Consider the following 23,798-nt stretch of genomic DNA (forward strand, 5'->3'; position numbering starts at 1 on the left):
GAGAATTTTAAATTTCATTTATTGTGTTGTTCATCTCTGTTTGTTTGCTCTGTAGTTCGTCTAGGTCCTGTTAAACGTTTCTTGTATTTTCTCCATTCTATTTCCAAGATCTTGGATCATCTTTACTATCATTATTATGAATTCTTTTTCAGGTAGACTGCCTGTTTCATCTTCATTTGTTATGTCTGGTGGGTTTTTACCTTGCTCCTTCATCTGCTGTGTGTTTCTCTGTCTTCTTATTTTGCTTAACTTACTATGTTTGGAGTCTCCTTTTCGCAGGCTGAAGGTTCGTAGTTTCTGTTGTTTTTGGTGTCTGTCTCCTCAGCTAAGGTTGGTTCAGTGGGTTGTGAAGGCTTCCTGGTGGAGGGGACTAGTGCCTGTGTTCTGGTGGGTGAGGCTGTATCTTGTCTTTCTCCTGGGCAGCTCCACGTCTGGTGGTGTGTTTTGGCTTGTCTGTGGCCTTATTATGATTTTAGGCAGTCTCTGTGCTTAATTGATGGCGTTGTGTTCCTGTCCTTCTAGTTGTTTGGCATAGGGTGTCCTGTACTGTCACTTGCTGGTCGTTGAGTGGAGCTGGGTCTTGGCGTTGAGATGGAGATCTCTGGGAGGTTTTCGCTGTTTGATATTACATGGAGCTGGGAGGTCTCTTGTGGACCAGGTCTCTTGTGAACCAGTGTCCTGAAGTTGGTTCTCCCACCCCAGTGACACAGCCCTGATGCCTGGCTGGAGCACCAAGAGCCTGTCCTCCACACGGCTCAGAATAAAAGGGAGGGAAAAAAGAAAGAAAGAAAGAAGAAGATAAAATAAAATAAAGTTATTAAAATAAAAATTATTAAGAAAAAAAAAATTTTTTAAGTAATAAAAAAATAACAATGGACAGACAGAACCGTAGGACAAATGGTAAAAGCAAAGGTATACAGACAAAATCATACGCAGAAGCATACACATACACACTCACAAAATGTGAAAAAGGGGAAAAAATTATATATCTTGTTCCCAAAGTCCACCTCCTCAATTTGGGATGATTCGTTGTCTATTAAGGTATTCAACAGATGCAGGGTACATCAAGTTGACTGAGGAGATTTAATCCGCTGCTCCTGAGGCTGCTGGGGAGAGATTTCCCTTTCTCTTCTTTGTTCGCACAGCTCCAGGGGTTCAGCTTTGGATTTGCCCCGCCTCTGCGTGTAGGTCACCTTAGGGCGCCTTTTCTTGGCGCAGACAGGACGGGGTTAAAGGAGCCACTGATTCGGAGTCTCTGGCTCACTCAGGCCAGAGGGAGGGAGGGGCACGGTGTGCGGGGCGAGCCTGTGGCGGCAGAGGCCAGCGTGACGTTGCCCCAGCCTGAGGCGCGCCGTGCGTTCTCCCGGGGACGTTGTCCCTGGATCCTGGGACCCTGGCAGTGGCGGGCTGCACAGGCTCCCGGGAGGGGAGGTGTGGAGAGTGACTTGTGCTCGCACACAGGCTTCTTGGTGGTGGCAGCAGCGGCCTTAGCGTCTCATGCCCGTCTCTGGGGTCCACGCTGATAGATGCGGCTCACGCCCGTCTCTGGAGCTCCTTTAAGCGGCGCTTTTGATCCCCTCTCCTCTCGCACCAGGAAACAAAGAGGCAAGAAAAAGTCTCTTGCCTCTTCGGCAGCTCCAGACTTTTTCCCGGACTCCCTCCAGGCTAGCTGTGGCGCACTAGACCCTTCAGGCTGTTTTCACGCCGCCAACCCCATTTCTCTCCCTGAGTTCCGATGGAAGTCCGAGCCTCAGCTCCCAGCCCCCGCCCGCCCCGGCGGGTGAGCAGACAAGCCTCTTGGGCTGGTGAGTGCCGGGCGGCAACGACCCTCTCTGTGGGAATCTCTCCGCTTTGCCCTCCGCACCCCTGTGGCTGCGCTCTCTTCAGTGGCTCCGAAGCTTCCCCCCACTCCGCCCCCCGCAGTCTCCGCCCGCGAAGGGGCTTCTAGTGTGTGGAAACCTTTCCTCCTTCACGGCTCCCTCCCCGAGGTGCCGGTTCCGTCCCTATTCTTTGTCTCTGTTTATTCTTTTTTCTTTTGCCCTACCCAGGCACGTGGGGAGTTTCTTGCCTTTTTGGGAGGTCTGAGGTCTTCTGCCAGCATTCAGTAGGTGTTCTGTAGGAGCTGTTCCACGTGTAGATGTATTTCTGATTTATTTGTGGGGAGGAAGGTGATCTCCACGTCTTACTCTCCCGCCGTCTTGAAGCTCCTCCTCCATTATGGTTTATCACAGGATATTGAATATAGTTTCCTGTGCTATACAGTAGGACCTTGTTGTTTATCTGGCCTATTGTTCCTCAGTCTGATATTCTTAGTAGCTTTTCTCAGATCCATTTTGGCACTGGTGTACATTTCTTTTCTCAATGTGAAATGTCATTTAGAGTTGCATTACTAATTTACTAGGGTTTAACGTTAATAACCAGTTTTACCAAATTTGGCCTATAAATACATAAATTCTTAATGAGTACATTATTCAACTTTTATGCTATTAAGAAAGTCTTATATGGGTTGTTAGAGTTTATAAAAAGCAGTTAGATGTATCTCCTCAAGCTGTAGCACTGAGCTTTATGGTGGTAATTTCCATATTATAGGCCTTTAATCGCTAGGGTTAATTCTGTGTTTTAATGGCTAACAGAAGGAATAGTCTGGATCAGTGCTTCTCATATTTTAATGTGCTTATGAATCCCCTGGAGATCTTTGTAACTGGAGATTCTGAATCAGTAGTGTAGCGTGAGGTCTGTGAGTCAGTTCCTAGTGGTCCCCAAAACAGGGATGTAGGGAGACCTAAACACCTTAGAAATTCAGGACTTTGTGCATCCCCTTTAAAATTGCCTCTGGCCTTTGTTTTGGGCTGCCCCTAAAATACTCACCTGCCAGTTTGTTATCTGTGTCAGGCTCTCCATCTTCTTAGAATATCTTTGCCAGATTCAGCAAAAACAACCCAGGATGCCCAGTTAAATTTTAATCTCAGATAAACAATGAATATTTTTTAGTATAATTACATCTACAGTAGTGCATGGGACCTGCTTATACCAAAAACTTATTTATTGTTTATTTAAACTTAACATTTAACTGGGTGTTCTCTATTTGATCTGGCTAACTTCTTCTTGAAACTAGGGCCTTGATGTGGATTGTTCTAGATCAACCTCAGCACTACTGACTTTGGGTCCATATAATTCTGTGCTGTGAGGGGCTGTCCTGGGCGTTGCGGGAGGTTTAGCAGCATTCTTAGCTTTAACCTACTAAATGCCTGTAGCACGTCGTTGTTACAGTGGGGAGTGAGGAGATGGGAGATGTCTATGGACATTATCAATGTCTCCTGGGGGAGCAAACCCACCCCCAGTTGAGATCCACCTGTCTAGAGGAAGAGACTCTGTGTGTGTCTGTGTTGTGTGTGTGTTTCTGGATGTTTAGGGTCCAAAACTTCAGGAAAGATTTGGTCGTCTGTCTTTTTCAGTGAAATATGATATATAATAAAGTTTTCTACAAGGTCGGTGAAAGTTATGAGATCACTGAAAAACTTAGAGGCAAATATTGTTTTCTATTTATCTACCTATGCACCTATTTCCTCATGCCCTATCATCTCAACACATGCACCAATTTAGCATTTAAAAACCATGTTAATCATAATGTTAATTATACATACAGTTTCCTGAGTATTTTACCCCATATCTACAGCTGTGGAATATTCATTTGTCCTAAGTGTCTATGGGATTAGACTCATACTGTCTTCCCTAGCATTCATGGTCTTCCACTAGCTCCCTTCTCCCTCCCCAACTCCTCTCCCCTTTGGTTTTCCACTGTAGTCTCTAATGTTTCTCTCTTATCCACTCCATTGTGCAATGCAAACCAGACGTATACCACTCACTGATTACAGTGTTGCCCAAGTGTTTTCTGATCATTTGCTTTCCTCGTGTTGCCCTCCTTCTACCCTCCTCATAGCCATCCTTTAAAGCAGTCTGTGCAATCCAGTACTCCTCAGTCACAAAAAAATAATGAAATTGTGCCATCTGCAACAACACGGATGGACTTGGAGGGTATTATGCTAAATGAAATAAACCAGAGAGAAAGAAAAATACTGTATGATATCACTTATACATGGAATCTAAAAAATACAATAAATTATAACCAAAAAGAGGGATACTCACAGATATAGAAAACAAACTAGTCGTTACTATTAGGGAGAGGGAAGGAAGGAGGGGTGATATAGCATTTGGGGAGTAAGAGGTACAAACTGTTATGTATACAATAAACTACAAGGATATATTGTACAATACAGAGAATATAGACAATAATTTATAATAACTATAAATGGAGTATAACCTTTAAAAATTGTGAATCACTATGTTGCACACCTCTAACTCATATAATATTGTACGTAAACTCTAACTCAATCAAAAAAAAACCAAACAAACAACCCCCAAAATAGATCAGAGCAAAACAAAAAAGCAGTCTGTAAAATTCAACTCTTCAAGAAACCCTATTCTTACGTTCTGAGCCTGAAAGAATCACCCTCTCTTCTGGCACTTTATAATCTGTGTCTCTTCTTTATAGCACAGCACACTTTCTCCTTTGGATTAGAAACATTTATGGACTTTATCTCTCTTGCACACATGGAAAGACCTTTCAAGTAGGTTTTGGAATTGATTCAATGTTGCATCCTCCGTAGACCATCAATGTGCAGTCACCCAGGTGCTCCCACCTTAAAGCCTTTGCGTGTGTGTTTCCCTCTGCTTGGCACGTTTTGTCTAACATAACCTCATGGCCATACTCCCTCACGTCATTGAGATCTTTTCTAGGTAAGGCCCTTCCTGACCTCCCTGTTTAAAACTGCCACAGATCCCAGCTCCAACACACTTAAACCCTGTATTTATTTCTTTTCGTGATAGTCATCCCCTTCTCTCATGCTTTATTTTTACCAATTTATTTATTATCTGATTCCCCTTACAAGTATATAATTTTTACTCTTTCATTTATTATTATTTTCTTAATGCCTGGAGTAGTTTCTGGAACATATTAGGTGCTCGGTAAATACCTGTATACCTGTTGACTAAGTTAATAGATTAATGTACCAGAATGCCTGAAAGTACCACCTCCAAAGGAGTTGGTCTTAAAAATTCCAATCCATGGGAATATAAGTAGAATAATTGGCAGAAGCAAAACTATTTTAAGGTAGAACTTCTAACACACCCAGACACAAGCTCATCATTTTCTAATCCTATCTTGCATTTATTTCACACAGAAAACTTAGGAAGAAAAGCTAAAAAAATCATGTTGATTGCAATTTGGAGGGAATGGTACTGAAAAGGCTCCCTTGCTTAAACTTCTCTAATGCAAGGTTCTGGAAATTCCACCATTCCTGATATAACAAATGCTATATTACTTGTTATTAGCTAAGTAGCTGTAGAAATATGATTGGGCCAAAAAGAAAGTGGAAAAAAAGCTGTTTCATAAACTCTTGCTTCGTTTTCCTTTCATCTCCTTTATTTTTCTTCATAAAAGTTGTATTTGAAGTGAGCAAGTGCCCTCTGGGGCTGTGCCTACATGGAATGTTAAGGTATTAATGGATCATTTTTGTGCGATTTGTTCACATAAGTCAAATATGCCAGATGGGTAGGTTATTCTCCCAACCACATTGACCAACTGTACATGAAATTGCCTAGTTAATTTAGAACTCCTGAGTTAACATTACCATGGACAAGGGGTCAAACTTTTTTTTTTTTTCCTAAAGGACCAGATAGTAAATATTTCTGGATTTGCAGGTCACATAATCTCTGCCACAACTACTCAGCTCTTCCACTGTAGCTTTAAAGCAGCCATAGGCAATAGGTCAAGAAATGGACGTGGCTATGTTCCAATTAAACTTTGTTTTATAGATCCATATATAAAACTTTATAGATAGATCTATAAAACTTTGTTTTATAGATATTTGAATTTCATGTAATTTTCACATCATGGATTTTTTTTTTTTTTTTTTGCTTTTGTTCAACCACTCTTAGCTTGTGAGCCCTATAAAAACAGGTGGTGGACCAGATTTGGCCCACAGACCATATGGTTTGCTGACCTTTGCTACAGACTTTCTGCTTCAAGATGTTGTTGTCCTTGTAGGCTATCCTAGTTCAATAGGAGCAGGACTTGCTTGGAATGGAGCAGCCATGTCAAATGTGTGAGACCATGCCTGTGTTAAATAAAAGAAAGGCAAGATTTTGAGTCAGACAGCAGTTTGCAAGTATTGCAAGCTAGACTCTTGAGTTTCATCTCCAATTAAAACTTTGTAGATTACCTGTGCTTTTATCTAAATCTTGTTCTCGCTCTGCAACGTTTAGGCCTAATTAATGTAGGCTCATTTTTCATGGTACTATCTCTTCTCCTAGCATTTTGGAAAAACTTCATCAGTGATTTTTTTTAAGTTGGCATTAGTATTTATTTGTAGAAGTGGAGAGTTAAGCATGTTATTTTCTACCCTTTGTGTTGCTTAATGCTTTGTATTGTGTTTTCTCTGCACGTGTGATCTTAGCTGCAAAGAGGTAGTTCCAGCAAAAGACAGAGATGTTCAGGCTTTAGTACTATGCAGCTAAGATTTAAAGACACTAATTGTATTAACATTTATTTTTAGATCTTGTCCATAATGATCATTTCCTCTCTCATTCATTGACAAGTGTTTGAATAAATTGCTTACAACTTTAATGCTTTTATAATACAACCCTTGTGGATACCAGAGTATATCTTTCCCAAGATATTTTAGGCAATTGTCTCAACTTCCTGGTTTTATTTTTCCCCTCAAGAATGTCAAAAGGTACATTTTCATAGCCTCATTGTATAGTTCATCCAACTGTTACTGGTCATCATTCATGTGGTCATGATTTTTCAATCCAGTTTGTCTCATAATTAGACATTTTGCAGCCTTCGTACCAGACCAAAGCATCTGCTCTTAGAAATGTTGGTTTTTCCAAGCAGGAGGCTTTTCTGATGCTTCTCTCTGAAGATACATAGAGTACTTTCATCTTGGCAGGGGGAGTCTGGGTTTAGCCTTAGAAAAGAAATCTGTTCAGATGCTGATAATTTATTTTCAATCAGTAAAATTAGTATACCACTTAATAAATGAAAAGGGTCTCTTTCTACCCACTTTATATCACAAAGGATTAAGATCTCTTGTCCCTTGTTTTAATCAGAGATTTAAAATATGTTTCCATCTAAATGCATTAGCGCTGAGCTCCCTTACCTCCTCAACTTGCACTCCATTTTGAAAAGCTGATTAAATTGTTTCATTGCTGATTGGCTGTAAGCCCATGCACCTTCCTGGCTACAAGCCATTAACACCCTGGCCACAAGTGCTGACAGGAAGATGAAGAGATTTACACCCTCTGATTTCTGTATTAACAACAAGGACAAAACAGTATGTGGTCCTGTCAGTGGATAATGCAGTTTAAAGATATATTTTCTTTTTCCACAGGTGCATTTTTCTCTGAAAATTAGCAGTTCAGCTTGGTGTGAATAATAAGGTATCTTCTCTGATAAGTCTGATTCATATTTTTAAAAAATCTGTATTATGGACAAGTTCAGGATTTATAAGGCTATTAGCATTTCTCTAAATGATAAAACTGGAGTCAGCTTATTCTTGAGATCTAAGTTTTGATAACCTGAAAAACTTAGTGGAGAGAAACAAGTATGGAAAATGTTACTTTTATAAAGGGAAAATGCATATACATGTAATAATAGTGAAAAAGAACTTTTCTTAATCATCCAGTTATTTAAGATAAAATTACTTTTTAACAACTAGAAACAATGCAGTATGATAATATAATCACTTTACCCAATTAATTCTCCACTTGTTTAATAACCAACTATATATCTTTGTAGGAATATATGAAAAGTAAATGTATGTGTTTGTATACATACATTCACTTGAAATATATGTATATATTTGACTATAGTTGCACATATATGCACATACTCTTATGTATCTGTATATCTATACACACATATACATAAGCACATGTATGAATATTTACTAATCATGCACATATATATGTGTGTGGGTATATGTATGTGTGTGTGTATATATATATAGCACATATAGACATATACTCAGATATATACAACCTCTAATATATAAAAATTGGAAAAGGGCTTCCCTGGTGGCGCAGTGATTGAGAGTCCGCCTGCCGATGCAGGGAACACGGGTTCGTGCCCCGGTCGGGAAAGATCCCACATGCCGCGGAGCGGCTGGGCCCGTGTGCCATGGCCGCTGAGCCTGCGCGTCCGGAGCCTGTGCTCCGCAACGGGAGAGGCCACAACAGTGAGAGCCCCGCGTAGCGGAAAAAAAAAAAAAAATTGGAAAAAATAAATTGAAGATGGGGTAAAATATTAATTTTGTATATTTAACACATTTTTCCATAAAATGAAATGATTAGATTTGTTTCATCTCTAAGGCCTCTTTCAGCCTTAAGTGATGAACCTAATATTTGTATATCTTCATATTCACTTGAGGATTCTGGAAATGTTTGTAATGATTATTGGAGGATAGAAATACTATAGAAGGAGTACAGATGAAAAATCAGGCTTTTAATAATTAATTGCCCATAACCATTAACCACATACTACTGCAAAGGCACTGTGCTGGGCAGAAGAGACTATGAAGGAATTGAAGGCTTTTTCTTACTTTCGGGTAGCTCATAGATTACTTTTGGAGAAATATGTAGACTCACATGAAAGCTGTCACTGTAAAGCAGGGATTGATAAGTGGGGTAAAAAGTGCAAAACCAAGTCCTACATTTCAGTATCAGGAGAATTCACTTTAAAAAATGTAGATTGTACTATAAGTCGTGTTTGTCAATTACTTTGCTTACAAAATCTTCTCTTGATAGCTGGCTCAAAGATAGTCCAACTCTTTAGGCTCTAAATTATTAGAAGTTGTAAGTTCTGAATTACAATAATGAGACTTTCCCATAAATTGAGGCCACCATTAAAATATTCTCAAACTTTAAGATGAAATAAATCAAGTGAAGCTAACTATTTTAGAGTTTTCTTAACAGATGGCCCTTTGAGTAAATGGGCAAAACAAAAGTAATTGCTCCTCGATGTGATCAAACGTAAAACAAGGGTGTTATTTGATGTTTTCACCATGTGAGACACTGAGCTGTGAATATTCACAGAAACATAGAGCAATATTTCTATCCTTGAGCAAACTGAAATTTAACTGAATAGAAGAGAGGCATGAAAATATGACAATGATACCAATGAATGGTTGAGGATTGCCAAGTGAGTGCCAATGAGAATATATCTGATGAGATATCAGAGAAGAAAAGGGAAAACAGATTTGACTTGGATCTCCAAGATTGAGTTGGGTTCAGATACTTTACTTGTGCATTCAGCAAGTATTTATTGAGTGTCTACTAAGTACCAGGCACGTAGGATAGAATGGTAAACAAATCCAGATAAGGGTCAGCCCTCATAAAATATGAAAAAGCAAGGGAAAATCAGACAGGTGGGTGGAGAGCAGAGGGGTGGCAAAGCTGAACAGGTAGATGGGAAAGTATAAAGCCATGTTCAGAAGCTCAGTGAGAAGATCAGGTATATAACAGGACATATGGTTACTAAAGGAGAATTATAGGAGATAGAGATGGAGAGTGAATGACTTCACAAACCCAAGAAAAAAATACTCACTATATCTGATAAGAAATTTGAGAAATAATGCTGTATTCTGAGATTCCCAATGAAATCAGGCTAACCCTTAGTAAGTTTAGTAGTGAGAAATTGCTTTAAAGATGCACCTCACCACACTCATAAGGGACTTAAGATTGATGGACTCCATTGGTATCTTAATAAATGTTTCTAGATCTAAGACTAAATTCAGTAGAATATTTCCCGAAAGGATGAATAGAGATTACAATAAGCTGTCATCTGTGTCTCAAACACCACTCTTATACGGAAGTAGTATCTGTAAATCACTCTAAAGACTGTCTCAGATCCTCAAATGCTGAGGCCAAGAGGAGAGCAAAATACATAAGAGTTTGCTTCAAAGAAAGCAAAATTTGATTCAAAGTGAATACAAAGAACTTTGCAAAATTTAGGATAAATCTAGCTGTTTTAAACTTGAACTTTTGATCTTCTCTTTGTTGGAAAGCTATATGCCTTAACAGTAACAATAGTTTAGATAGCCTTTGAGAACAAGAGTTTTATCTACGGAGCCAAAGTAAATTAGAGTGATTAAATTAATGAGAAAGCTCAAGAAACAACAAGGTAGCTCACTTGTGAGTATAAACAAAGGAATAAGAGTTGTTCATATTAACTTGAGTTGGTCAGTTTTTGCAATACTGGGCAAACTTTATGGGCTCCTCTCTTACCATAAATCTCCAAGCTTGTTTTTAAATCCCTTTTAAGTGTCTCTGTGATAAATGTTGTCTGATGAGCACTGTATCTCTACTAGACTGGCAGCTCCATTAGGGCAGTGATGGGGAATGGTTTATTTACTTCTGTAAATCCAATGATTCACAGTTTCTATTATATTAGTTTTGTTAAATGTTGGTGGGTGACTGTAAGGTCTGGCCACATATTAAGTTGTTGAAACACAGAGTCACAGGGTTATATAATTTTACAAATGGAAAGAACTTTGACGATTACCTCTAATCCTTTCAACTTTGAGTTTCAGAGCTTGAGAGCCAGTACTTTCCTTATCTCTTATTCTTGTTCTAGTTTTAATATCACATCTCTTACTCTAGTGTGTTCTCTTCTTGTTTCCTTCAAACCACCACATATACCCGCTTAACCCAAAGCCAAAATCCCTTACCCCACAGCCTAAACATTTTATTTGGAAACCAGACCAGGGCTTTTTTTTTTTTTTTAAATTAGCATTGTTATTTATTTAGAAAAACTCCTATAAAGTGTACAAAGATAGAGACTTCAGAAGTAATAATCACATTTGAAATTGTTTATGATGAATTAACACAAGCTCAAGACCAAGTTTCGGCAGCTGTAATAAACAAACTGTTGAGAATATAACACTCTTTCCAGAGTCAACATAGGTATTTCTAGTGAATCAGATAATTGAGGCTCTTTCAGGGAAGTAATATGTAGAAGTTGAAGGAGGAGCCATAAACACTATAATCCAGAAACAATTGTATATGTAATAATTGAAGAGTAACTACAGTCTATATAATGAGTATATAACTTGACACATTGACAGGACCTTCTTTTCTTTCTTTTTGTTTAAACATCTTTATTGTAATATAATTGCTTTACAATGGTGTGTTAGTTGCTGCTGTATAACAAAGTGAATCATCTATACATATACATATATTCCCATATCCCCTCCCTCTTTCATCTCCTTTCCACCCTCCCTAACCCACCCCTCTAGATGGTCACAAAGCACGGAGCTGATCTCCCTGTGCTATGCGGCTGCTTCCCACTAGCTATCTGTTTTACATTTGGTAGTGTATATATGTCCATGCCACTCTCTCACTTTGTCCCAGCTTACCCTTCCCCCTCCCCATGTCCTCAAGTCCATTCTCTACATCTGCATCTTTATTCCTGTCCTGCCCCTAGGTTCTTCAGAACCATTTTTCTTTTTTTTTTTTAGATTCAGTATATATGTGTTAGCATACAGTATTTGTTTTTCTCTTTCTTACTTACTTCACTCTGTATGACTGACTCTAGGTCCATCCACCTCACTACAAATAACTCAATTTCATTCCTTTTTATGGCTGAGTAATATTCCATTGTGTATATGTGCCATATCTTCTTTATCCATTCATCTGTTGATGGACACTTAGGTTGCTTCCTTGTCCTGGCTATTGTAAATAGAGCTGCAGTGAACATTGTGGTACACGACTCTTTTTGAATTACCAGGGCTCATTCTTGATCCATCCCTTTCCCTCACAACCGACACTCAACCTTCAACAGGTCCTATGATTATGCCTCAGAATATATCTAGCATCTCTCTTTTTCTCTGTTCTCACTGTTTTCTCGCTTTCCCAAGCTGCGGAACAGAGCATTGTGGACCTGTTATCAATCCCAGGGGAGGATTCCAGACACTTCTGTCCACTGTGTCTTGGTATCAGAATTGCCAAGGAAAACAACACAGCCAAGCACTGGCTGGAACAATGCTTTATTCGCATAGAAAAAACAGAGCAAGTTCAGCTCCAGTAGTGGGCAGTGTTCCCCCATGGTCAGAGTGTCCCCCACAAAGCTAATGCAGGGCAATCAGTCTACCTGCACCCCTGTGCACCACAGTAGAAAAAACCCAAAACCCTGCTGAGCAGTTTGAAATAGTGAAGACGGGGGACGTGCCTGAGGGTCAATGACCTACACACCTAATCAGAGCAAAGGAACATTCATTGAGTAAGAAATGGAAAGATATTCTCACACAAGGTGATAGGCCAGCACAGGCTATGTGAGCTTTTTATTCCGAGGTAAGGAAGTGTTCCAGGCCCAGCGCGGGGAGTCAAAAGACTGCTAGCACGGCACTGTCTTTCCCAAAACAAACCCAGTTTTCTTTCACTTCGACTACTGTTTAAGTTTGTGAGATTCCTGCTTTCACTCTTGCCTTCACCTATGACCTACCCCCCACTAACTATCCTCTACATAGCAACAAGAATGGTCTTCAAAAAAATGTATATCCAGTGATATACATTTCCGTGATCAAAATTCCATAATAACTTCTCAATGTAACTGAAATGAAATACAAACTTACCAAGATGGTATAAGGTGTCTGAATTATCTGTATTATATGACATACCCAGTCTAATCTTTTGCTATGCTCCTCTTTGCCCATTGCTCTTCAAAGCTCATTTTCTACTTATTGAACCATGCTTTTTAAGGAATACTTCTTTTTATAGTCAAAGATCATAAGATCAGGAAAGATCATAAACAAGCTTGGAAGTAATGTTATTCCTGGTTCTATAAAAAGTGTGTAAGTACTCTCATACTTGAGACTAATGCTATCCTGAAGGAATATTTTACTTCCTACCACACATACCTGTACCCCATGCCTGGTTCCTTAGGAGCAGGGAAGAAAATCTATCTCTGACTGCCCACGCATGCCGTTTTCCCACCTTATTCTCAGTCCAAGTATCAGATGATACAACTGGGCCCATGAAAATGACTCCACAACTGAAAGATTTTCAGGAAGGATGATTTACTATTCTCTAATTTACTGACATTCTTCTACAGCCAGATGATTGCTGGGGATTAGGTATACAGAAAGATATGTTGGAATAAATAACTACTTCAGATTCTTGTGGTGGATATTGATTCAGGTGAGTATGAGACAAATCCCAAAGCATGAATTTCGGCATCAGACATTTTTTTTTTTTTCATTTGAACGGTTCGTTCTATCAGGGATATTTTGTTACCTGGGTCAAGCTACAAAATTTTGGTAACTCTTTAAAAAGTTTGATTTCCTCAGGGTCTTAGTAGAGAAGGTAGAAAATCATACACATTCAGCAATGAAGCAGACATATTTTGACTTTCCATTTTCATTGTACAAATGCACAGCATGCAAATGTGTTTCATTAGCTCCAGTTTTCTCCCAGTAGGTACTTTCAAATCAAAATTAAAGTTATATAGATTTACCAGAAGTTTTTAATCGTGATTATTTCTGCTGGGGTTCCTTGATTCTCATATTACAGATGGATTTTGTGGGGAGAAAAAATAATACTGGTGGGAAAAAAAGAAAAAAATAATACTGGAATTATGAGAGAAAAAATTGAATCTTTTGATGTATTTGATGTGAATCTTAGCTATTATCAATAGCTAAGCTTTAATTAATTATATACTGAAATAGAAGTATTGAGCTGAAACTACTCTCTCTGCTGCCTCCTTTTATTGTAAACTTGTTCCATTTAGGTTTCTCCTTTCTTTGGTCTATGTCTACAAGTTTTGAATATCGGATTCAGTTACATATTTTTGACAGGAAAAAATCATTTATATTGAAAGGAGGGTAATCCTATCTAACAAACTGAGAGTGAAAAATTTTGCCAGGGAACTTCAGTAGGGCCCTTTACAGCCATGTAGAGACTATATATTATTATATGTTATATAGTGCCTAGTATGTATTCAATCAAAGCTACTGGTAATAAGAAAAATAAACATCTGGGTTAATAGATTAACAGGTAGAAGATCATTTAATCCTTTGGATAATATGCTCGGTTAAAAATTTGAAACAGATAACCTGATGGATTCTTGTTTCAGTGACCTTTGAAACTCATTGGATAATCTCTTGCTAAGTTTTTCTGCTTATGGGCTCCCCTTTATTGGGGCTTTGCCATGTTTCACTCAAGAAATATGATGAATATGAATCTTACACTCCTCCTTTAGGCTTCCAAAATCCAGAAAAGCCCTTTGACAAAAGCTAGCATTGATCGTTCATCATTATATTTCTCAGGCAATTAGGATGATGCCTGCCACATATGAGGTGCCCAATAAATGTTGACTGATTGTATTAGTCTGAGTTCTCCAGAGAAACTCACGTGATTATGGAGGCTGAGAAGTCCTCCTGCATTTGGCAAGCTGGAGACCCAGTAAAGCAGACGGTGTAAATTCCAGTTTGAGTCCCAGTCTGAAGGCGTGAGAAACCTGATGTCCCAGCTCAAAGAAAGTCAGGCAGAGAGAATGAATCCTTTCTTACTCCACCTTTATGTTCTATTCAGGCCTTCGATGGATTGGATGAGCCCTACCCACATTGGGGAGGACAGTCTGCTTTACTCAATGTACTGATATAAATGTTAATCTCATCCAGAAACACCCTCACAGGTACACCCAGAATAATGTTTAACCAAAAATCTTAGCACCCCATGGACTACTTACATCCACAAATAAAATTAGCCACAACATTGACTGACTGAAAAAATGAATGAAAGCATACTTTGGAAATTCCCATAAGATGATATAATCAATGCTGGTAGGGCTTTGTGGCAGGGTTATCAGGAGAACATAGATAAAGTAGGGAAGGGCTGGTGACAGTTATATGATGTAAAACAAAATATCATACAACTTTAAGAGCTTGCTTTTCTGTTATTTGGATGAGTTGCCTGCCTTGAATTAAGCACAGTTTACAAGTAGGACTAACAGATATTAGCCACATTCATAATCAACTTTCATGAATGTTGTGACCGTTTGTTAGCCATGCGTAATGCGATTTAAGCTTGAGGGAAAGGCTGAGACTGAATTCTGTAAAACTCTTCATAGCTATTGATTATTAAACAATCTCAGGTTTTGTAATAAGAATTTTATCTTCAGAGTAGAGAATGACAGTAAAGTTACCGTCAGAGCCTGTGGAGGTAAACATCGCTTCATGAAATAGATATACTCTGAATAGTGTTTTTACAATTCACACTGAATAGAATACACTGAAAAGAGGGTTAGAATCATTAGCAAAATATCCTTTTGTATATTTTAAGATGTGCTTGTTTTAGAAAAAAAAATGAGAAAAATAACTTTCTCCCTTTAAAAATATTTATTAACATAATTTTATAAGGTCATATAATGTTAAGTGCAGTGGATATACCATAATTTGCTTAAGAAATCACCAATTGTGCCCATTTTCTATTGTTCACTATTTTCTTTTCTTTTTTATTTATTTTTGGGAGGATTTATTTACTTTTTATATTGTTCACTATTTTAAATAATGCTGTACTGAATAATTGTGTGTGTGTGTATATATATGTATGTATGTATATATAGATAACTTTTTTCTTCATATATTTATGGAAAGATTCCTAGAAGTGGAGTTCTTGGGTTAAATTATTATGCTGCACGTTGACAAATCACTTTTCAAAGGTAGCATATCAACTCAGGCTTTCAGAGTTACTGTTCATAATTTTTTGAAATCATTGCAACCTTAATAGGCTAAAGTGCTATATTATTTTCAGTTTTTGATTACTAATGAACATTTTTCTACATTAGAAGTTTGTCCTTTAAAGAATTCCTATAGAAAATCTTATAGTAAAGTAAAACAAGTGAACAAACAACTCCTGTTTGGTCTGCATTATGAGAATGAGTTTCCATTTGGCTTAATACATATATACAGGTAAAAGGCTAGTTTCAGTCATCAAAGAGATGGTGATACAGGTAGCAGAAAATGTAGCTGCCACTGTACAGGAGATGCCATCTAGTTCTTCCTTGAAGAAGGATTCTATTCTAACCTTCACGTACAATAATGGCATTGATGTTCAATATAATTTGATTAGATTTTATGAAGAATCTCTCTCCAGGAAGACAATACCATGTGAGTCTGAGGAAGAGGTGGTAAAGCTCACTTCATTATTTAATCTTGTGCTGGGAAATATATGTTGTATAATAGCTCAGAAGGATGAAAAAAAAGCTTTTAACATGCTGCCCAGAAAAATGCTTCCAAAATCTGCCTCTGTTTGACACTGGAGTTAACAAAAGACACGGATGGGCCAAGCCAAATCATTCTTGGCTGATTGCAGATAATGAAGTCAAGAGATGCTGACAGAGTTGTTAGTTCGTAGGTGTAGTTCATATCTGAAAACAATCTCCAGGAGAAGGTTAGGTGGGGCCTGAAATCCAGCTCTGGATTTGCTAGCCAATCCCATGGGGTACCTTTTTAAACTCATCCCTTCAAAGATGGCACCCTTTTCCAATTCTTATAAAGGTGTCATGTTGGCTACCAGAGGCCATAAGGATGTTATTAAGAAGGATGACTTGGAGAATCCTGAATTGCTGCTCCATAGATTTGAAGGCCAAGAATCTAGCAAGGCTACTTGATGAGATTAGGGATAGATCTGCATTCAAACTGGCTCTTGATCACTCACAGGAGTCCCAAAATGACCACTTGGTTCTAAGTCTTATGTATAATCAGTTTTCAGAGATCTGGAAAAATACCAGCCCTTTGGAGTATTTATATTGAACAAACCCCAAGCGTGATTCTGAAAAATACTGATTTGATGACATTTCTCATTGACTATTTTTTGCCAAGGAAATGAGTTCATTATGTGCTGCTAATCTTGCAGAGCTGGACAGACAAACTGACTGTGTAATTTGCCTACAGTTTTCTTTCCCTTTCACACTTCTTCTGTTACATCCTTCTGAGTTCAACTAGTTGGCCACATGGATGTTTCTTATAAGATCACACACTGAAAGAGTGTGGCCAGTATCCGACAGACACACTACCTAGACTTGTTTTGCAATGCCACATTCCAGCCATGGCTCTTTAGCCAACGACCTAGGAGTCTGTAATTTCACCAGTGAAAATGAAGTTGCTAAAACAAAAACAAAAACCTGGGGGAAAACATCAGGAGGGAAATGATAACTCTCAGAGGGACATACAGAAATATGCTTATAACATATTCTAAGAACCCTTTATTGGTCTTCTGGCTTCTGAAAAGCAACCAAATCTAGAAAACTTCTCTTTGGATTATGTCTATTCTCTTCCCCTGAGCTAATTTGAAAATTAAAAGGGGGCAAACAAGGTCTGCCTTTGAAGGGAGGTGGCTGTGAAGCTTTAATTTGGAGCAAACAAAGCATGTACTTCAGCTCTCCTCTGGCAGTTACAGGATATTACCACACTGCTGAATATTTAAAAGCAAGAGAGATTTCCAATCCCAAGGTCTGTCCCCCAATTGATAAGTCTATTTTTATTAAATGAACTTTAATTACTTAATAATTAGACCTTCCATAGGAGGAGATGTGGAACCTGATAGTCTGCCAAAGAGGCCAGAGGGCAAATCAGAAGAATGTGCCATTTTGAGATTAAAATTTAAAAGAAGGAATAGGCCCAATCTGAGGGTGTTGTGGGTGGAGGAGAGGCCTCCCAGGAGGAGGAGGAGAGTCCTGGCATAAACCTGGAATGCTTTATTTCCACTTTTGCTTAAAAAGCAAAGTAGCTTAGAATTAAATGAACAAGAGTGCATGTCTAAGCTATTCAAACTTTCTGACTATCTGGATCTGAATGAAAGATTTCTCCTAGTCTATGTGATGTGTGTGTGCATGGGTAGAAGAGTGCGGAGAGACTATTGTTCTCATTATTTTAATTCTCAGAGCCTAACACTTTTGACGTCCCTGCAGATTTAGCAGCTTTGCATTCATTGCCATGGTGATTTTCTACCTCATTTTTTTAGCATCACAAAGGAAAAGCCCAATGAAAAATGTTTGCTGCTTTGCTGTTAACATTTCTACTGCCCTGGTGACAGCCAACAGTTTGGTTGTGCCTAGCTTCCGAAAAAATCGGGATTGGCCAGAGCCTGAATGATGGCTGGAGCCATTGCCCTGCCTGTCCCAGCTGGGTGGGGGCTGGTCCTGAGACCACTGATAACTTTGTTTCCGGGGACAGTGATTTGAAGGAAGATGGGGAAATCTCATTCGAAATATCACTGTTTCACAATTTAAACTTACGGGCCTTAGATAAAATTTTCATGGATGCGCTAGACATCGCTCCCCCTGCCCCCTCACAATCTTTTCAAACGAAAGGCTGTATGGGTTGACTTTGTATGCTTATTAGGCTCAGCTCTTTTTCACTTTCCCTGAATAAATCCTTGTTTTCTTCCTCTCTTTACGCTCTTCTTCCTAGATTTCCCAGCGTATAAGAGCCTGGGATATTTGCCTAAACTAATTATCTGACCAATCATACATACTTTCTCATTAGACATATATTTGATGGACGCTTATATGCCATGCACTGTGCTAAGTGCTCAGAGTACAGAATAAAATAGATCCAGCTCTGCTTTTGTGGAATTTACAGATTAGCTGGGAAGATGGCTATTAAATTAACTCCACAGTTAATAAGTTATAATTGAAGTAAATGTTGCAAAGGGGACATACAGGAATAATTGGTTCTATCTCGATTTGGGGGAGGGCCCCTCTGAGGAAGTGAGAATTCTGATACTGTGTTGGTACTATGAAATCCCAGGTAATTAAGCGCTTGATAGTATAGTTAGTAAATGTTCTAGAAAAGAATTGTAGTTATGGCTGTTTATCAGGCCTTGAGTAACATTTAACAAAGTAACCTATATAAACAGACACTTAATGAATGCTTTTAGTGTTAAAATTAGTGTTAGAGAATTAGGAAGTATCCTTTACAAAAATCGAAATAAACAGGGTGAGACCCATTTCTCCTCGGTACTCTCATAATGGCTATATATCTCTTGCTAACAACATTTAATGCTTATTATACAACTGTAATTAGGATAGTTAACATCAGTAAAATTTCTGATGCTGAAGCCCAGGCACTTTTACTATTAGTAGCTTATAAAATTTAAGTTATAAGTGTCTACGTTTATCATTTCTAGGACAGGGGATAAAATGGAGTTCCCATATATGCGTGCCTGATTTTTCCATATGTAAAACAACGTGTTCTTTCCTTATTATGGTTCCTGAACTGACCCTGCACTAATAGGTGCTGGTCTTTGTTAATGTACAGAGGTGCGAGTAATGTGTAAACCTGTCAGTTAGCTGGGATGAGACACTTCCAACAAGTCCGGCTGTCTTAGAATCCTGGGCCAGGCTAGGTGTGAAGGTAGGAACCTTGAGTACAATTCATTCTGGGAAACAGACTTTCCCCAAGGCTAATAATGAAAGGCCTCCATGGAAACAACCAAGCATAGGTTTGTATGCTATTTTTAATTGCACAATACTTCAGGCTGAAGTTTGTCTGTAAAAATTCAATCTGGGGCAGAATATACTTACTAAACAGAGTTATCCAGTGTTGTGCTGATACTTGGGGGTTGAAGAGTCAGAAAGTACTGTTATATTAAAAAAAAAAAAAAACTCCTTTGGGGACATTTTCACTTAGATTGGGGAAATAGGGTATTTTAAGAAGTATCGTTCAGGACAAAACCTTTTTTTAAACCATCATACATAATGTAAACATTTGAATGAGTTTCATTCCCTTTCCAGTTCCATCTATAAAGTGGAGACAATAATACTTAAAGAGCTGTTGTTAGGATTAAAGGAGTTAAATAAATAAAGGAGCTTAGAATAGTGTCAGTGATAAAACTCAAGTCTCCTGTGTCATTGGTCTGGATCCAGCAGCTCTCCAAGGAATCACATTGCATGGGGGTTGAATTGACGGTTCTTGTCATATGTAAAACCCTGAGACCAACCTTGAGGGTTGATTTAGGGTTTTCTGTTTGTTCTTTGGGTTTTTCATTTCATTTTGTTTTGGTACCATTTCTCTGTTTACCAAATGATATCAAATGGAGGCAAGGAGCAACAATTAAAAAAACAAACAAACAAAACACCCCCTTATCTGTTCTTGTCCGAAACTGGGACATTCCCAAGGAGAAGAGAAAGGTTCCACTTGGTTCCTAAAATCACCAAAAGCCCCATCCTAGAATTCAGCCCAGTTGGTTGATGCCAAGGGAAAGAGACATCTTTTTAATGGATAGAGATGATCAGTCACTATTTATGGTTTTATGGTGGCCTTGAACGTCTCTATTCTGTAAAAAAAAAAAAAAGGCCAAGGTCTGGCTAAATGATGAAGCAGAGAAGTGCCCCCCAGGTAATCTGGCACCCAGGTGTGTTATTCACCATCCTAAACTGCCACAGAGTATGTTAGAAAGTGATACACCAACACTCAAATGCAGTTATCAAAATTTTCATGCTTGTAATAGTCTACTTAGACATGGAACCTCAGTAAATATTTGTGTTTTTTTTTCTTTCAGTAGATAATTGATATATTCTGTGGACTGAAAAAACACATATACAAACATATAAACACTTGTCAGCCTTTTATTTATACAGTCAACTATGTCATTCTATCTGAAAGTTATAAGTTCCGTAAAAATTCAAAAGATTAAGAGATGATTTCTCGTAAGTAAGACTAAGGAAAAGAGGATTTTTTTGACAGTACTTAAAGAATGATGACAGATTTGATAGGTAGGTAGATGTTAGGGGAGAAGGTATACTTCTTAAGAGGAAGTTTCATGAGAAATACAATCAAGGGGGAGCCAGGTATAGACCTGTTCAATAAATCCAAGAATTCTTTCGTAGGAGTTGTGGAAGATGAGCCTGGAAGGAACACTGTATAAGATTCTTGGGTACCAGGATTTAGGGTATGAGACAGTATTAGAAAATGGAATGTTAGAGTTTCTTGAGTGAAAAAAAACAAAAAACTTTGGTGATTTAGAAACGCTTCTCTCTTGACTATGTTTAGAATAGATTTAGGTAAGAAAAGAGTAGTGATAGGAATACCATTCGTGTTATGATTACAGTCTATCAAATGTGATCTAATGAGTTGAACCAGGCTTTTTCCATGAACAGGCTCTTGATGAGCAGGTAGCTAGTTTTCATGAAGATCTAGTTAAAATTATACCTGTATCTTTGTATTGCCTTAGAGTATTAAATGACTCTTATGAAAATACTGTATTTTGTTATTATGAGTTACAGTGAGTTTAATGTTCATAAGTAGGTGCTCATACTCTGCCTTGAAAATATAGTACTAAGTTGATAGCCTATAACTTCTTCTTTTAATACTGTTGCTGGTTTGTTGCACGACCATGAGATGAGAGTGCTCAAAGACAGCACAATACTGGAAGCATTAATTCAAGCCATATAGAACCTTGTAAACCTAGAATTTCTTTTTGATGCTTGGGGTTTCCTTTGTAGAGACACAAAGAAAAAGCTACAAATCATGTTTATAATTTCTCACTATATCAAATAATCAACTATTTGAAGTTTTCAAACATTGCATCATTAAATTTTAAGTAAGAGGTAATTCCAACCCTCTGTTTATTAAGATCTAAAATAACCATAGTGAATAAGTATGTGGAACAATAGCCAATTCCATTAAGCCCAATTATATTAATATATAATCTCATGCCTCATCTATGATTCTTCCAGCTAGATGAAGTTTATATAAAGGAACCAACTGTTGAGTATCAATTTGAATTACTCTTTCATTTTATGTTTTATTCTATGCTCTAGAACTCTTTTTTTTTTTTTTTTTTTTTGTGGTATGCGGGCCTCCCTCTGTTGTGGCCTCTCCCGTTGCGGAGCACAGGCTCCGGACGCGCAGGCTCAGCGGCCATGGCTCACGGGCCCAGTCGCTCCGCGGCATGTGGGATCTTCCCAGACCGGGGCGCGAACCCGGTTCCCCTGCATCGGCAGGCGGACGCGCAACCACTGCGCCACCAGGGAAGCCCGCTCTAGAACTCTTTAGGTGAATTTTGTAAATACCACAGACATTCAGATGTAAAATACAGATTTAGAATTTTATCCAGTGTATGTAACTTGTACAGGACCATACATCTGAATATATAGAAGTATCCAGATATTTTATCAACTTATCAAAAATATTTTATTCTTACCTCCTTTGTGTAAAATGTATAACTTGTATGTGTGAGTAAATTACTCCCAACAGTGTTTCCTTAACTATAAAATAAAATGCTAGGGATGTGAAGACCAAGAAAAAAACTATTAAGGAAACAAGTCAGAAACGTATTTGAAAAATATCTTGACGTATGTAACCGTCACAACATCTGGACACTACTCATTGCAGATTTGCCTTGTGTAGTATATATAAACCATTCGCTGTTCAAATATATGCTTTAAATCCATACCAAAGCCAATCAGTAGTAGATTAATGTGGCTTCTTTTGAATACACTCAAGATTATACACTACAAACAGCCTGGAAATTGGACTTTGAACAATGCGCTAGGGCACAAGTTAATGGATTCCTTTTGGTCTTCGTTCAGTGGTGGATCCAGCATAGTTATAGATTAGTTCCAGTTAACTAAATGAGAAGAATAAAATTAGGCATGTGGTTTGCTCCCACTGTAGACACATCTGTACTGTTGAGACAGATAGCTCCATGGATCTAGATTCCAGATGAGTAATTTTAATACCTAAGTGTAGGATATCCAGATGAGTAATTTTAATACCTAAGTGTAGGATCTATTTCTATTGATAAATTAACATATGCATCAAAATTCATATTTCTCTATGGTCTAGAATTAATTGTCCTTGCTAAACCATGATGCCACATCTCCAGGTCTGTAGGTCTGTTTATGAGTGTGGCGGTAGTGAGTGGTAGACCATCTTTGGCAACTTAAATCTATTCCGTATGTGATACTGATATAATTTCCTTTTTCATAGATTCAGTTACCCTGTGGCTCAAAAGACTAATCCCTGAAAAGGACATGAAATGCTACCTTAGCCTAGGGTATGAGACTTCTCTACAGCATTTCTGATTGTCTCTCATATTAAATTATGATGTTTTAACCTAGGTCATTTTGCCTTTGCCCTTTTCACTCCAGCAAAATTTTTATCAGATTACAGGGAAAGTTAGGTTTGTGAGAATTAATGGACCCCAAATAAACCTAACAGTAGTTAAAACTGAACACATTAGAATTTGTTATTGACTAAATATTGGTAGAAAGTTTCTTGACAAAATTTAAACTGAGACCTAGGAAACTTTGACCTACTTATAATAGATCTATAAAATAAAAATCACAGTAATGCAAATATGATCAGAAAAACTTTACATGAAACCCCAACTGATGAATGAATCAAATCTTATTGTGAAATGCACATACAGGGAAACCAATTCCAGTAAAATTAAAATATTGGAATATAACTGTGATGAATAGAACACAAATCAAGAAATTAAAATTATTTAATTGGATTAACTCTAGAAAGTAAAATTGCCAATGATCCATCAGTGGTGACATAATTCATTCAAATATGTTTGTTATCACAAAAAATGTTTTCACAGTCAAAGAACTAGGGTCACAAATATCCATCTGTTCATAAAAGGGGGTTCAAGAGGGCAGGCTCCAAATATCTTCTACCCTTCTCATATACAGCATCATGATGGAGGAGGCTTCTCTCTCACCATCCTTC

The 23,798-nt window shown here is 38.1% G+C and overlaps 1 protein-coding gene across 1 annotated transcript in view; it reads left to right on the forward strand.

Annotated features, from left to right (window-relative positions):
- The window catches only part of DCC (DCC netrin 1 receptor), a 948,035-nt gene that overhangs the window by 215,156 nt on the left and 709,081 nt on the right, over positions 1-23,798 (forward strand). The gene's annotated exons all lie outside the window — the stretch shown is intronic.

This window comes from Physeter macrocephalus, chromosome 19 (genome assembly GCF_002837175.3).
Source record: "Physeter macrocephalus isolate SW-GA chromosome 19, ASM283717v5, whole genome shotgun sequence".
Lineage (NCBI taxonomy): Eukaryota > Metazoa > Chordata > Mammalia > Artiodactyla > Physeteridae > Physeter > Physeter macrocephalus.